Genomic DNA, 17,500 nt, shown 5'->3' on the forward strand with positions numbered 1-17,500 from the left:
CAGATATTCCTGCGTTCTCGGTTTATATTTTTCTCATAACATCACAAATCATTACGTGTAGTGCATAAAATTCATGTTTAATATTTCCCTTTTGGGTTTCTCTCGAGAACAAATTCTTATATTTCCTTGCGTTCTCAGGTTGAGCTAACATCTGGTAGCACGAGTATCCCACGTAGCACGTAACCACGGGCGCTGGACAATCGACACAAGTGCCGAGGAAGCGCGGACAGGACGCATGCTGGGCTCTGGGTGTAACAATGCCCCTCCGAAAGCCAACCTCATTTTATTTACTTTTCGTTTCTCTGCAAACAAGAAGTTTGACTTCTTTCTAGTTTTAGTTTCTCTCAAACATCTTTCCATAACTATCTCAAACTTTTAGCTCGGATAGAAGAGTTGATGCTCAGTTAGTACGAGTATACACATCAGTGCATACAAGTCACCAACCTCCTCGATGGGAGGCTCGCCACATAAGGGCCATTCGGTCTTAGACACCGACCCGTGGCAATGCTGTGTAGAGAAAAGTTCTAAACGAAGTACGGAACGAAACAGTCGAGACCGAAGTCTCGAGGCGCCGTGAACTGCTTCTCGACCGAGATCGTAGAATAGCCCCAAGCGCGCGCTGAACCGCCCGACTCGCCGAACCGTCGAGTCTCTTAAGGATACCGAACGGCCGGCAAGGACGCCGGCGCCGCGCGGTGAATAGCACGCGCGCTTATGGGTGCAAACCGCCGCGGCAACAGCCCGTCCGGCGGGGCTGTTGGGACTTAGAAAAATTTTTGCATGAAAAATTTTTTTGTACAACACAATAAATATTTATATTTCCAGGATATTTAACACAAAATATTCAACTTTTCATATACTATCTCGGTACTTTGAACATTTTTCAAGTCCAACCGCCAAGAGTAAACTTATCTTTCTATCGTATCTAGACCATTATAAATATTAGATCATTGTATAATAAAGCATTCTAACAATAAATATCAAGTATCAAAGCTCTAGGATGAATATTTATCGAATAAACTCAGAATAATGTTCCGGGCGCATTGCGTGCAACTCCGACCGAAGTGAAATTTTTCTAAGTCCAACCGCCAAGAGTAAACTTTTTTCCTAGCGTTCCCAGACCATTATAAATATTAGATCATTGTATAATAACGCATTCTAACAATAAATATCAAGTATCAAAGCTCTAGGCTGAATATTTATCGAATAAACTCAGAATAATGTTCCAGGCGCATTACGAGCAACTCCGACCGAAGCGAAATTTTTCTAAGTCCAACCGCCAAGAGTAAACTTTTTTCCTAGCGTTCCCAGACCATTATAAATATTAGATCATTGTATAATAACGCATTCTAACAATAAATATCAAGTATCAAAGCTCTAGGATGAATATTTATCGAATAAACTCAGAATAATGTTCCGGGCGCATTGCGAGCAACTCCGACCGAAGCGAAATTTTTCTAAGTCCAACCGCCAAGAGTAAACTTTTTTCCTAGCGTTCCCAGACCATTATAAATATTAGATCATTGTATAATAACGCATTCTAACAATAAATATCAAGTATCAAAGCTTTAGGATGAATATTTATCGAATAAACTCAGAATAATGTTCCGGGCGCATTGCGAGCAACTCCGACCGAGCGAAATTTTTCTAAGTCCAACCGCCAAGAGTAAACTTTTTTCCTAGCGTTCCCAGACCATTATAAATATTAGATCATTGTATAATAACGCATTCTAACAATAAATATCAAGTATCAAAGCTTTAGGATGAATATTTATCGAATAAACTCAGAATAATGTTCCGGGCGCATTGCGAGCAACTCCGACCGAGCGAAATTTTTCTAAGTCCAACCGCCAAGAGTAAACTTTTTTCCTAGCGTTCCCAGACCATTATAAATATTAGATCATTGTATAATAACGCATTCTAACAATAAATATCAAGTATCAAAGCTTTAGGATGAATATTTATCGAATAAACTCAGAATAATGTTCCGGGCGCATTGCGAGCAACTCCGACCGAGCGAAATTTTTCTAAGTCCAACCGCCAAGAGTAAACTTTTTTCCTAGCGTTCCCAGACCATTATAAATATTAGATCATTGTATAATAACGCATTCTAACAATAAATATCAAGTATCAAAGCTTTAGGATGAATATTTATCGAATAAACTCAGAATAATGTTCCGGGCGCATTGCGAGCAACTCCGACCGAGCGAAATTTTTCTAAGTCCAACCGCCAAGAGTAAACTTTTTTCCTAGCGTTCCCAGACCATTATAAATATTAGATCATTGTATAATAACGCATTCTAACAATAAATATCAAGTATCAAAGCTTTAGGATGAATATTTATCGAATAAACTCAGAATAATGTTCCGGGCGCATTGCGAGCAACTCCGACCGAGCGAAATTTTTCTAAGTCCAACCGCCAAGAGTAAACTTTTTTCCTAGCGTTCCCAGACCATTATAAATATTAGATCATTGTATAATAACGCATTCTAACAATAAATATCAAGTATCAAAGCTCTAGGATGAATATTTATCGAATAAACTCAGAATAATGTTCCGGGCGCATTGCGAGCAACTCCGACCGAAGCGAAATTTTTCTAAGTCCAACCGCCAAGAGTAAACTTTTTTCCTAGCGTTCCCAGACCATTATAAATATTAGATCATTGTATAATAACGCATTCTAACAATAAATATCAAGTATCAAAGCTTTAGGATGAATATTTATCGAATAAACTCAGAATAATGTTCCGGGCGCATTGCGAGCAACTCCGACCGAGCGAAATTTTTCTAAGTCCAACCGCCAAGAGTAAACTTTTTTCCTAGCGTTCCCAGACCATTATAAATATTAGATCATTGTATAATAACGCATTCTAACAATAAATATCAAGTATCAAAGCTTTAGGATGAATATTTATCGAATAAACTCAGAATAATGTTCCGGGCGCATTGCGAGCAACTCCGACCGAGCGAAATTTTTCTAAGTCCAACCGCCAAGAGTAAACTTTTTTCCTAGCGTTCCCAGACCATTATAAATATTAGATCATTGTATAATAACGCATTCTAACAATAAATATCAAGTATCAAAGCTTTAGGATGAATATTTATCGAATAAACTCAGAATAATGTTCCGGGCGCATTGCGAGCAACTCCGACCGAGCGAAATTTTTCTAAGTCCAACCGCCAAGAGTAAACTTTTTTCCTAGCGTTCCCAGACCATTATAAATATTAGATCATTGTATAATAACGCATTCTAACAATAAATATCAAGTATCAAAGCTTTAGGATGAATATTTATCGAATAAACTCAGAATAATGTTCCGGGCGCATTGCGAGCAACTCCGACCGAGCGAAATTTTTCTAAGTCCAACCGCCAAGAGTAAACTTTTTTCCTAGCGTTCCCAGACCATTATAAATATTAGATCATTGTATAATAACGCATTCTAACAATAAATATCAAGTATCAAAGCTTTAGGATGAATATTTATCGAATAAACTCAGAATAATGTTCCGGGCGCATTGCGAGCAACTCCGACCGAGCGAAATTTTTCTAAGTCCAACCGCCAAGAGTAAACTTTTTTCCTAGCGTTCCCAGACCATTATAAATATTAGATCATTGTATAATAACGCATTCTAACAATAAATATCAAGTATCAAAGCTCTAGGATGAATATTTATCGAATAAACTCAGAATAATGTTCCGGGCGCATTGCGAGCAACTCCGACCGAAGCGAAATTTTTCTAAGTCCAACCGCCAAGAGTAAACTTTTTTCCTAGCGTTCCCAGACCATTATAAATATTAGATCATTGTATAATAACGCATTCTAACAATAAATATCAAGTATCAAAGCTCTAGGATGAATATTTATCGAATAAACTCAGAATAATGTTCCGGGCGCATTGCGAGCAACTCCGACCGAGCGAAATTTTTCTAAGTCCAACCGCCAAGAGTAAACTTTCTTCCTAGCGTTCCCAGACCGTTATAAATATTAGATCATCGTGTGGTAAAGCATTTCGAAGACAAATATCAAGTATGAAAGCGCTCGGATGAGTATTTATCGAATAAACTGAGAATAATGTTCGGAGCGCATCGCTTGCTCGGCCGCTCGAACGAATCGTTCGCGCGCCGAGGCGCGTCGGATCGCCGTGCGAAGGAGCTCGAGCGAAATTTTTCTAAGTCCAACCGCCAAGAGTAAACTTTTCTCCCCGAGCTCTCGCACGAGTTTAAATATCAAGTATCAAAGCTCTAGGATGAATACTTATCGAATAAACTCAGAATAATGTTCCGGGCGCATTCCGAGCAACTCCGACCGAGCGAAATTTTTCTAAGTCCAACCGCCAAGAGTAAACTTTTTTCCTAGCGTTCCCAGACCATTATAAATATTAGATCATTGTATAATAACGCATTCTAACAATAAATATCAAGTATCAAAGCTTTAGGATGAATATTTATCGAATAAACTCAGAATAATGTTCCGGGCGCATTGCGAGCAACTCCGACCGAGCGAAATTTTTCTAAGTCCAACCGCCAAGAGTAAACTTTTTTCCTAGCGTTCCCAGACCATTATAAATATTAGATCATTGTATAATAACGCATTCTAACAATAAATATCAAGTATCAAAGCTCTAGGATGAATATTTATCGAATAAACTCAGAATAATGTTCCGGGCGCATTCCGAGCAACTCCGACCGAGCGAAATTTTTCTAAGTCCAACCGCCAAGAGTAAACTTTTTTCCTAGCGTTCCCAGACCATTATAAATATTAGATCATCGTGTGGTAAAGCATTTTGAAGACAAATATCAAGTATGAAAGCGCTCGGATGAGTATTTATCGAATAAACTGAGAATAATGTTCGGAGCGCATCGCTTGCTCGGCCGCTCGAACGAATCGTTCGCGCGCCGAGGCGCGTCGGATCGCCGTGCGAAGGAGCTCGAGCGAAATTTTTCTAAGTCCAACCGCCAAGAGTAAACTTTTCTCCCCGAGCTCCCGCACGACTTTAATCGTTATATCCACGCACGATACCGCTTGTCATCAATATTTCTCGAGTTTCAAAGCTCTCGAACGCGTATTGCTCCAGTTTTTGTGAAATATTGCTCCGACCGCCAAGAGTAAACTTATCTTTCCGGCTTACTCGGACAATTATAAATATTAGATCATCGTGTGGTAAAGCATTTCGAAGACAAATATCAAGTATGAAAGCGCTCGGATGAGTATTTATCGAATAAACTGAGAATAATGTTCGGAGCGCATCGCTTGCTCGGCCGCTCGAACGAATCGTTCGCGCGCCGAGGCGCGTCGGATCGCCGTGCGAAGGAGCTCGAGCGAAATTTTTCTAAGTCCAACCGCCAAGAGTAAACTTTTCTCCCCGAGCTCTCGCACGAGTTTAATCGTTATATCCACGCACGATACCGCTTGTCATCAATATTTCTCGAGTTTCAAAGCTCTCGGACGCGTATTGCTTCAGTTTTTGAGAAATATTGCTCCGACCGCCAAGAGTAAACTTATCTTTCCGGCTTACTCGGACAATTATAAATATTAGATCATCGTGTGGTAAAGCATTTCGAAGACAAATATCAAGTATGAAAGCGCTCGGATGAGTATTTATCGAATAAACTGAGAATAATGTTCGGAGCGCATCGCTTGCTCGGCCGCTCGAACGAATCGTTCGCGCGCCGAGGCGCGTCGGATCGCCGTGCGAAGGAGCTCGAGCGAAATTTTTCTAAGTCCAACCGCCAAGAGTAAACTTTTCTCCCCGAGCTCCCGCACGACTTTAATCGTTATATCCACGCACGATACCGCTTGTCATCAATATTTCTCGAGTTTCAAAGCTCTCGGACGCGTATTGCTTCAGTTTTTGAGAAATATTGCTCCGACCGCCAAGAGTAAACTTATCTTTCCGGCTTACTCGGACAATTATAAATATTAGATCATCGTGTGGTAAAGCATTTCGAAGACAAATATCAAGTATGAAAGCGCTCGGATGAGTATTTATCGAATAAACTGAGAATAATGTTCGGAGCGCATCGCTTGCTCGGCCGCTCGAACGAATCGTTCGCGCGCCGAGGCGCGTCGGATCGCCGTGCGAAGGAGCTCGAGCGAAATTTTTCTAAGTCCAACCGCCAAGAGTAAACTTTTCTCCCCGAGCTCCCGCACGACTTTAATCGTTATATCCACGCACGATACCGCTTGTCATCAATATTTCTCGAGTTTCAAAGCTCTCGGACGCGTATTGCTTCAGTTTTTGAGAAATATTGCTCCGACCGCCAAGAGTAAACTTATCTTTCCGGCTTACTCGGACAATTATAAATATTAGATCATCGTGTGGTAAAGCATTTCGAAGACAAATATCAAGTATGAAAGCGCTCGGATGAGTATTTATCGAATAAACTGAGAATAATGTTCGGAGCGCATCGCTTGCTCGGCCGCTCGAACGAATCGTTCGCGCGCCGAGGCGCGTCGGATCGCCGTGCGAAGGAGCTCGAGCGAAATTTTTCTAAGTCCAACCGCCAAGAGTAAACTTTTCTCCCCGAGCTCTCGCACGAGTTTAATCGTTATATCCACGCACGATACCGCTTGTCATCAATATTTCTCGAGTTTCAAAGCTCTCGGACGCGTATTGCTCCAGTTTTTGTGAAATATTGCTCCGACCGCCAAGAGTAAACTTATCTTTCCGGCTTACTCGGACAATTATAAATATTAGATCATCGTGTGGTAAAGCATTTCGAAGACAAATATCAAGTATGAAAGCGCTCGGATGAGTATTTATCGAATAAACTGAGAATAATGTTCGGAGCGCATCGCTTGCTCGGCCGCTCGAACGAATCGTTCGCGCGCCGAGGCGCGTCGGATCGCCGTGCGAAGGAGCTCGAGCGAAATTTTTCTAAGTCCAACCGCCAAGAGTAAACTTTTCTCCCCGAGCTCCCGCACGACTTTAATCGTTATATCCACGCACGATACCGCTTGTCATCAATATTTCTCGAGTTTCAAAGCTCTCGGACGCGTATTGCTTCAGTTTTTGAGAAATATTGCTCCGACCGCCAAGAGTAAACTTATCTTTCCGGCTTACTCGGACAATTATAAATATTAGATCATCGTGTGGTAAAGCATTTCGAAGACAAATATCAAGTATGAAAGCGCTCGGATGAGTATTTATCGAATAAACTGAGAATAATGTTCGGAGCGCATCGCTTGCTCGGCCGCTCGAACGAATCGTTCGCGCGCCGAGGCGCGTCGGATCGCCGTGCGAAGGAGCTCGAGCGAAATTTTTCTAAGTCCAACCGCCAAGAGTAAACTTTTCTCCCCGAGCTCTCGCACGAGTTTAATCGTTATATCCACGCACGATACCGCTTGTCATCAATATTTCTCGAGTTTCAAAGCTCTCGGACGCGTATTGCTTCAGTTTTTGAGAAATATTGCTCCGACCGCCAAGAGTAAACTTATCTTTCCGGCTTACTCGGACAATTATAAATATTAGATCATCGTGTGGTAAAGCATTTCGAAGACAAATATCAAGTATGAAAGCGCTCGGATGAGTATTTATCGAATAAACTGAGAATAATGTTCGGAGCGCATCGCTTGCTCGGCCGCTCGAACGAATCGTTCGCGCGCCGAGGCGCGTCGGATCGCCGTGCGAAGGAGCTCGAGCGAAATTTTTCTAAGTCCAACCGCCAAGAGTAAACTTTTCTCCCCGAGCTCCCGCACGACTTTAATCGTTATATCCACGCACGATACCGCTTGTCATCAATATTTCTCGAGTTTCAAAGCTCTCGGACGCGTATTGCTTCAGTTTTTGAGAAATATTGCTCCGACCGCCAAGAGTAAACTTATCTTTCCGGCTTACTCGGACAATTATAAATATTAGATCATCGTGTGGTAAAGCATTTCGAAGACAAATATCAAGTATGAAAGCGCTCGGATGAGTATTTATCGAATAAACTGAGAATAATGTTCGGAGCGCATCGCTTGCTCGGCCGCTCGAACGAATCGTTCGCGCGCCGAGGCGCGTCGGATCGCCGTGCGAAGGAGCTCGAGCGAAATTTTTCTAAGTCCAACCGCCAAGAGTAAACTTTTCTCCCCGAGCTCCCGCACGACTTTAATCGTTATATCCACGCACGATACCGCTTGTCATCAATATTTCTCGAGTTTCAAAGCTCTCGGACGCGTATTGCTTCAGTTTTTGAGAAATATTGCTCCGACCGCCAAGAGTAAACTTATCTTTCCGGCTTACTCGGACAATTATAAATATTAGATCATCGTGTGGTAAAGCATTTCGAAGACAAATATCAAGTATGAAAGCGCTCGGATGAGTATTTATCGAATAAACTGAGAATAATGTTCGGAGCGCATCGCTTGCTCGGCCGCTCGAACGAATCGTTCGCGCGCCGAGGCGCGTCGGATCGCCGTGCGAAGGAGCTCGAGCGAAATTTTTCTAAGTCCAACCGCCAAGAGTAAACTTTTCTCCCCGAGCTCTCGCACGAGTTTAATCGTTATATCCACGCACGATACCGCTTGTCATCAATATTTCTCGAGTTTCAAAGCTCTCGGACGCGTATTGCTCCAGTTTTTGTGAAATATTGCTCCGACCGCCAAGAGTAAACTTATCTTTCCGGCTTACTCGGACAATTATAAATATTAGATCATCGTGTGGTAAAGCATTTCGAAGACAAATATCAAGTATGAAAGCGCTCGGATGAGTATTTATCGAATAAACTGAGAATAATGTTCGGAGCGCATCGCTTGCTCGGCCGCTCGAACGAATCGTTCGCGCGCCGAGGCGCGTCGGATCGCCGTGCGAAGGAGCTCGAGCGAAATTTTTCTAAGTCCAACCGCCAAGAGTAAACTTTTCTCCCCGAGCTCCCGCACGACTTTACACGACTTTAATCGTTATATCCACGCACGATACCGCTTGTCATCAATATTTCTCGAGTTTCAAAGCTCTCGGACGCGTATTGCTCCAGTTTTTGTGAAATATTGCTCCGACCGCCAAGAGTAAACTTATCTTTCCGGCTTACTCGGACAATTATAAATATTAGATCATCGTGTGGTAAAGCATTTCGAAGACAAATATCAAGTATGAAAGCGCTCGGATGAGTATTTATCGAATAAACTGAGAATAATGTTCGGAGCGCATCGCTTGCTCGGCCGCTCGAACGAATCGTTCGCGCGCCGAGGCGCGTCGTATCGCCGTGCGAAGGAGCTCGAGCGAAATTTTTCTAAGTCCAACCGCCAAGAGTAAACTTTTCTCCCCGAGCTCCCGCACGACTTTAATCGTTATATCCACGCACGATACCGCTTGTCATCAATATTTCTCGAGTTTCAAAGCTCTCGAACGCGTATTGCTCCAGTTTTTGTGAAATATTGCTCCGACCGCCAAGAGTAAACTTATCTTTCCGGCTTACTCGGACAATTATAAATATTAGATCATCGTGTGGTAAAGCATTTCGAAGACAAATATCAAGTATGAAAGCGCTCGGATGAGTATTTATCGAATAAACTGAGAATAATGTTCGGAGCGCATCGCTTGCTCGGCCGCTCGAACGAATCGTTCGCGCGCCGAGGCGCGTCGTATCGCCGTGCGAAGGAGCTCGAGCGAAATTTTTCTAAGTCCAACCGCCAAGAGTAAACTTTTCTCCCCGAGATCTCGCACGAGTTTAATCGTTATATCCACGCACGATACCGCTTGTCATCAATATTTCTCGAGTTTCAATGCTCTCGGACGCGTATTGCTCCAGTTTTTGTGAAATATTGCTCCGACCGCCAAGAGTAAACTTATCTTTCCGGCTTACTCGGACAATTATAAATATTAGATCATCGTGTGGTAAAGCATTTCGAAGACAAATATCAAGTATGAAAGCGCTCGGATGAGTATTTATCGAATAAACTGAGAATAATGTTCGGAGCGCATCGCTTGCTCGGCCGCTCGAACGAATCGTTCGCGCGCCGAGGCGCGTCGTATCGCCGTGCGAAGGAGCTCGAGCGAAATTTTTCTAAGTCCAACCGCCAAGAGTAAACTTTTCTCCCCGAGCTCCCGCACGACTTTAATCGTTATATCCACGCACGATACCGCTTGTCATCAATATTTCTGGAGTTTCAAAGCTCTCGGACGCGTATTGCTTCAGTTTTTGAGAAATATTGCTCCGACCGCCAAGAGTAAACTTATCTTTCCGGCTTACTCGGACAATTATAAATATTAGATCATCGTGTGGTAAAGCATTTCGAAGACAAATATCAAGTATGAAAGCGCTCGGATGAGTATTTATCGAATAAACTGAGAATAATGTTCGGAGCGCATCGCTTGCTCGGCCGCTCGAACGAATCGTTTGCGCGCCGAGGCGCGTCGTATCGCCGTGCGAAGGAGCTCGAGCGAAATTTTTCTAAGTCCAACCGCCAAGAGTAAACTTTTCTCCCCGAGCTCTCGCACGAGTTTAATCGTTATATCCACGCACGATACCGCTTGTCATCAATATTTCTCGAGTTTCAATGAGCTCGGACGCGTATTGCTCGAGTTTTTGAGAAATATTGCTCCGACCGCCAAGAGTAAACTTATCTTTCCGGTTGACTCGGACAATTATAAATATTAGATCATCGTGTGGTAAAGCATTTCGAAGACAAATATCAAGTATGAAAGCGCTCGGATGAGTATTTATCGAATAAACTGAGAATAATGTTCGGAGCGCATCGCTTGCTCGGCCGCTCGAACGAATCGTTCGCGCGCCGAGGCGCGTCGTATCGCCGTGCGAAGGAGCTCGAGCGAAATTTTTCTAAGTCCAACCGCCAAGAGTAAACTTTTCTCCCCGAGCTCCCGCACGACTTTAATCGTTATATCCACGCACGATACCGCTTGTCATCAATATTTCTCGAGTTTCAAAGCTCTCGAACGCGTATTGCTCCAGTTTTTGTGAAATATTGCTCCGACCGCCAAGAGTAAACTTATCTTTCCGGCTTACTCGGACAATTATAAATATTAGATCATCGTGTGGTAAAGCATTTCGAAGACAAATATCAAGTATGAAAGCGCTCGGATGAGTATTTATCGAATAAACTGAGAATAATGTTCGGAGCGCATCGCTTGCTCGGCCGCTCGAACGAATCGTTCGCGCGCCGAGGCGCGTCGTATCGCCGTGCGAAGGAGCTCGAGCGAAATTTTTCTAAGTCCAACCGCCAAGAGTAAACTTTTCTCCCCGAGCTCTCGCACGACTTTAATCGTTATATCCACGCACGATACCGCTTGTCATCAATATTTCTCGAGTTTCAAAGCTCTCGGACGCGTATTGCTCCAGTTTTTGTGAAATATTGCTCCGACCGCCAAGAGTAAACTTATCTTTCCGGCTTACTCGGACAATTATAAATATTAGATCATCGTGTGGTAAAGCATTTCGAAGACAAATATCAAGTATGAAAGCGCTCGGATGAGTATTTATCGAATAAACTGAGAATAATGTTCGGAGCGCATCGCTTGCTCGGCCGCTCGAACGAATCGTTCGCGCGCCGAGGCGCGTCGTATCGCCCTGCGAAGGAGCTCGAGCGAAATTTTTCTAAGTCCAACCGCCAAGAGTAAACTTTTCTCCCCGAGCTCCCGCACGACTTTAATCGTTATATCCACGCACGATACCGCTTGTCATCAATATTTCTCGAGTTTCAAAGCTCTCGGACGCGTATTGCTCCAGTTTTTGTGAAATATTGCTCCGACCGCCAAGAGTAAACTTATCTTTCCGGCTTACTCGGACAATTATAAATATTAGATCATCGTGTGGTAAAGCATTTGGAAGACAAATATCAAGTATGAAAGCGCTCGGATGAGTATTTATCGAGTTATTGAGAAATAATTTTCCGAGTTATATTTCGACGTGTACTAATCGTGTTCTATCGGTCGTGCGGGTAAACGGCGGGAGTCAGTTTTGGTCTGTACTGTTAGCTAGATCGTCCCCGGATATGTTTGCGATGCGCGTGTTTGGATTAACGAGTTTCCCTCTGTCCCTACCTTTTGATTGCTCCGCTAGGTGGCCAATAGCACACACGCGTTGTTACATCGCTCCGTGATATTATCGTCTTTCCTGCGGAAAAACAGTTATTTCAAGTGCAAATAGTTATCGAGGACACTCAGAGTAATACAGTGAATAAAGTGAGACAGAGATTACGCCGAGAACAGTGTCTGGAGGAAGATATTCGCTGTTGAAGTGCTGACCACGTGCACGGCGGCATATTGCCAGCCTGTCAGCAGATTTTCAAGACACGAAGACGGAGAGGAGCAGTCAGGCGACTGAAAAACATTCGTGCAGTGTTAATTACACCAAAGACAACAGACACACAAACAATTACGCGTGTGGCCCGTTCCAGTGCTGTTAATTAGTGGAAATTAACTTCGGTCGCCACGTGGCTGCAGCGACGGCCATCTTGGACGCCCTCATTCGCTCTCATTGGCGAGAATTTATCTTGCGGTGCCCCCAGGAAGTAGTTCGACGTGTTCCACTGGTTCCACGACTTCCATCTTCAGTGGCTCCATCTTGTGGCGCCCTCGTGAACTAGATCTACTAGTCCCACGATCCGAGGACTTCCACCGCCGGTGGCTCCATCTCTTGGCGCCCTCTTGAACTAGCTCCACGACTTCCACCTCCAGTGGCTCCATCTTGCGGCGCCCCCGAGGACTAGTTCCACTAGTTCCACGATCTGGCGACTTCCACCGCCGGTGGCTCCATCTCTTGACGCCCTCGTGAACTAGATCCACTAGTTCCACGAGTTCCCCGATTTCTGCCCCATCTCGCGGCGCGCAGTGAACTGGTTCCACTAGTTCCACGAACCTCATTAGTTCCACGAGTTCCACCTTTGCTCTTTTTTGCTCCTTTTCACTCCTTTTCGCTCCTTTAGCTCCTTTTCACCCCTTTTCGCACTTTCGCGCTCTTCCGCGCCCTCTTTCACACTTTCCGCCCTTTTACGCCCTTTCCACGTTTTCACTTCTTTCCTCGCGCTTTTCGCCGTTTTCGTCCCTTCTGCCCATCGCGCCCCTTGTGCCTCGTGTACCCCTTTTGCTCCTTTGACCTCTTTACGCCCTTTTACTCTCGATTGAGTTCAGAAATCCTGGCAATCACACGAAAATCTCCGTACGAATCCGAGGACAGCTCTTCGGCTGACACGGTTATAGAAATGGACTTCGAGAGCTCCGACTCTGAGGAAGTGACGAACAGGAGGAGGAAGACCAAGGGAAAGGAGAAACGAAAGAGGAGGAGCTCGGGCAGCGGTGATGCGGGGCCCACAACGGCGACCGCTGATGGACGGACGGGGAAAACGAAAAGAAAGAAAAAGGGTTCTCCTCCTAAGGCCCTGACGGAGCACGAGACTGACACCGATGAAGCAAAACAACAGAAGGCTGACTCAGAAACCACTCTCTCCCTGAAGGCAAGGTCGGAGAAAATCTTCAGGAGTGTAATGGCCTTCCTCCATGATCCGGACAACTCCATCGACTGCAAGACCACAGAAGCCGTCCTTGGCAAATTTTACAAGCTTCAGGGCGTTCTAAATGAGGCACTGATCCAGAACAGCCACCTCGAGGGACAAGTTGCCGCGCTTAAGGGGGAAACTGCTCAACAGCGGAGGACCTTCGAGACCACCGTTGAGAAGGCCGAGAAGGGGTTCGCCACAGCAACGACCACAGCCCCCAGAGGATCCACTACATATGCGGAACGGGTTGGGCTGAGATCCAAATCCGCGATGGCCTCTAACTTAAAGCGAAACCCTCCTAATGTAATAACCATTGTACCTAAGGACACAAAAGCATTCGTGTCTAGTGAGGCGACAAAGGAAGCGGTGCAGAAACTCATATCCCCGGCACGTGATGGACTTCAAGTGGTGGGCGTACGGGGAATCCAGGGGAACGGAATTATTGTCGAGACGGCCAAAACGAGCGACGTGACTGCACTCCTGGGTAATGAGAAACTCAGGGAAGCTGGACTGGTGGTTGGCGCACCTCAGAAAAAGAGCCCACGGGTCATCCTGTACAACACCCCAAGGATGCTCACGGATGAGACTCTGCTGGACACCATCGTTGAGCAGAACGTGGATCAGGAAGGAAGAACACGAATGAGACAACAAATGAGGGTTGCTTTCAAATCCGGGGACAAAAACAAAGAAACATGTAACACCATCCTTGAGGTCTCAAACGAAGCTAGAAATTATCTGCTCAAAAAGGAATCATTGTACATCGGCTGGAGCCGTTGCAATGCGCAAGATTACATTGCTGCCACACGATGCTACAAATGTCAGGCATTCGGACACACATCTAAGTACTGCCGAGCGGAAAAGGAGACGTGCGGACACTGTGGAACCGCGGGGCACAGCTTCAAGGACTGCCCAAACAAAAGCTCATTGGCAGTCTGCTCGAACTGCCAGAGGTTTGGAAGAGACCACCACCACTCCGTGAAGAGCAATGAATGTCCCGCATACAAAGCCGCGATCAACCAGGTCCTTTCTAGAACCGACTATGGCCAATAATATCACCATAAATGGCCGGGAGCTAAAAATCGCGCAACATAACATGCGGGGATCGCACAACGTCTCGCTGGAGATGCGGAGAGTGATGAACGACGAGGACATTGACATCTTGCTAATGCAGGAACCATACAATGTCAGAGGTCGACTTCTGGGACTCAGGGGCTGTCTCACTGTCACCGGGGGAAAACCACAGTCTCACGTGATGGCGGCAATAGCCGTACGTAACCCAGGGCTCAACGTTCTGAAGCTTGCTCGCCTGTCCAGTGAGTACTGTACATGTGTTGAGATCTCGGGCGCTGCTGGAAGGATATATCTGGCCAGCATCTACTTTAGGTTCTCGCATGACATCGACCGCTATCTCAGCCTGATACATGACATCTGCCATGAACTGCGCGGCCAGAGGTTGATCATAGCGGCTGACGTGAACGCTAAATCCCCCATGTGGCACAGTGGGATTCTGGACAGTCGGGGTGTGATGCTGGAGGAAACGATAGCGTCGGAGAACCTGGTGGTGCTCAATAGCCCAGACAACCCCCCCACCTTCCGAAACCACTGTGGAAAATCGAACATCGACGTCACTATGGCCACGGAGGCGGCGGCCGGACTCATCCGCGACTGGGCTGTGCATGAGGGATGGACGACGAGTGACCACAACCCTATCTCCTTCTGCGTCGGATTCCCGGATCGAGCGGGGGCCACCGGAACCCGAGAACCGGCGCTGCACCAGCGTTACCGAACGACCGAAGTGGACTGGTCGAGATTCCAGGATGTCCTCCAGCAGATCAGGGGACTCAGATTGCGGGATTTTGGTCCGAGGAGCAAGGATGAGGTGGAGGTGGCGGCGGCCTTAATTCAGGACTGCATCGTGTCTGCCTGCGACGCTGTCCTGCAGCGGAAGCAGCGACATGATAGATCTGTCCCATGGTGGACGCGAGATCTCACGGCCCTGAAGAAGAAAACCTACAAGACCAGAAAGGCCTTCCAGGTTGAGACGGACCCGGTGCGAAAGATCGCCCGGAGGAATGAATACCTCCTGATTAGACGCAGGTACACGGCTGAGATCCACCGTGCCAAGACGACCGACTGGCAGAAATTCGTGACCAACGAGGGCAATGAAAACCCGTGGGGGTTGGTGTACAGGGCGTGTATGAGAAAGTGCAGCCCGGAAATGGCGCTGTCTACGAGATGCGTAGGCGCGGACCGCCCGATCACATGGGAGGACTCCGCCCTGGAGCTCCTGAACGCCCTTGTTCCGGATGACACCCCTGACAGCACGGAGGAGCAGATTGAAAGGAGAAACTCTCGCCTCGCGCCGCCTCCGACGGCGCCGGATGTCTCGAGGTTCGCCGACGCCGAGATCGGGGAGGCCGTCGCCTCCCTCCGGAACGGCAAGGCCCCGGGACCCGATCTCATCGAGGTTATCGTTTACAAGGCCTCATATGGCGTCCTCCGTGCCGAGTTCTTGAAGTTGTTCAACGCCTGTCTGGAGTTCGGGTGCTTCCCCGCGGTCTGGAAGGTTGGCTCAGTGCGCGCGTTGCTTAAGGGCACGGACAGGGATGAGGCGCTTGCGAAATCCTATCGCCCGATATGCCTCCTGTCAGTGATCGGGAAGTCCCTCGAGAGGCTCATGGTCGGGAGACTAGAGGAGACTTTCATGATGCCGGGGTATGCAGCACAGCGGCAGTTCGGGTTCCGTAGGGGCAGGTCAACGGTGGACGCGATAGTTGAGATGCGAAGGTGTGTTGAGACCTCCGATCGCAAGTATGTACTCGCGATCATGTTCGACATTGCTGGCGCTTTCGATAACGTCTGGTGGCCAAGCATTATGCATTACCTCAGGGAGAGGAACTGTCCCGGGAACTTGTATTCCCTGGTATCCGACTACCTGTCTGACAGACGGGTCATACTTGTCGGTAGGAGCGGAAGAGTGGAGAAGGGCGTAACGAGGGGTTGCCCGCAGGGCTCCGTGGCGGCTCCCCCTTTCTGGAACCTGGTGTTCGACGACCTCCTGATGACCTTGGAGAGGGATGGACACGAGGTCTTCGCGTATGCTGATGATCTCTCGCTGCTCATCGCTGGTAACACCAGAGCCGAGATTGAGGGAAGGGCGCGTGCGGCGATCGCGACGATTGAGGGTTGGTGTTCTCGGGAGAAACTTTCTCTGGCTGGAGAGAAGACCGAGATGATCATGCTGAGGGGATCGTTTGCGAGGAGCAGACCACCAGCGGTTAGAGTCCAAGGAAAACAGGTCCGCATGGCCGAGTGCGTGAGGTACTTGGGGGTACACTTCGACACAGGCATGAAGATTAATACCCACATCAAGAAGGTGAAGGATAAGGGCTTGCAAAAGATCAACGCTCTCGCTGCGGTGGCGCGACGCACATGGGGACTTAGACACAAGGCACTGCGGACTTTGTACACCGGACTGTTCCTCCCTATCGTTGCATACGCGGCTCCGGCTTGGATGGATCTGATGACCGGAACTGGCCTTAAAGCCTTGCAAGCGGCGCAGAGGCAGGCGCTTCTGCGTGTAACTAGAGCGTACAGAACTGTCGCCACGGACGCCCTCCTCATCGTCGCAGGCGCCCCCCCGATTGACCTGCATATGCGACGCCTGGACATCCGATACAAGGCTTCTAGAGGGAGAAGCTTCGACATCAATGGCTATAGCTTCCCGGAGGACTTCGATGGTGGGCGTTCGGACATGGACCTCAACAGTGAGGTGATTGAGTATCTGCTGCGAGAGTGGCAGACCAGGTGGGACGAATCCACGACCGGCAGACACACTCATGGACTCTTCCCCAACGTGCTGGACAGGCTTCTCATGAAGTGGATGTTCCTAGAACACTACGTCGTCCAGTTCCTGTCAGGGCATGGGGATTTCGCTGAGAAGCTGCATGAGAGAGGGTTGTCCGATGACCCCGGCTGCCTCTGCGGGGCCGCGGGTGAGTCCCCAATGCATGTGATGTTCCACTGCCCCTTATATGAGACAGAGAGGAGGGAGTACCGTGCGGTC

The sequence above is a fragment of the Lasioglossum baleicum genome, unplaced genomic scaffold, assembly GCF_051020765.1.
Source record: "Lasioglossum baleicum unplaced genomic scaffold, iyLasBale1 scaffold0055, whole genome shotgun sequence".
Classification (NCBI taxonomy): domain Eukaryota; kingdom Metazoa; phylum Arthropoda; class Insecta; order Hymenoptera; family Halictidae; genus Lasioglossum; species Lasioglossum baleicum.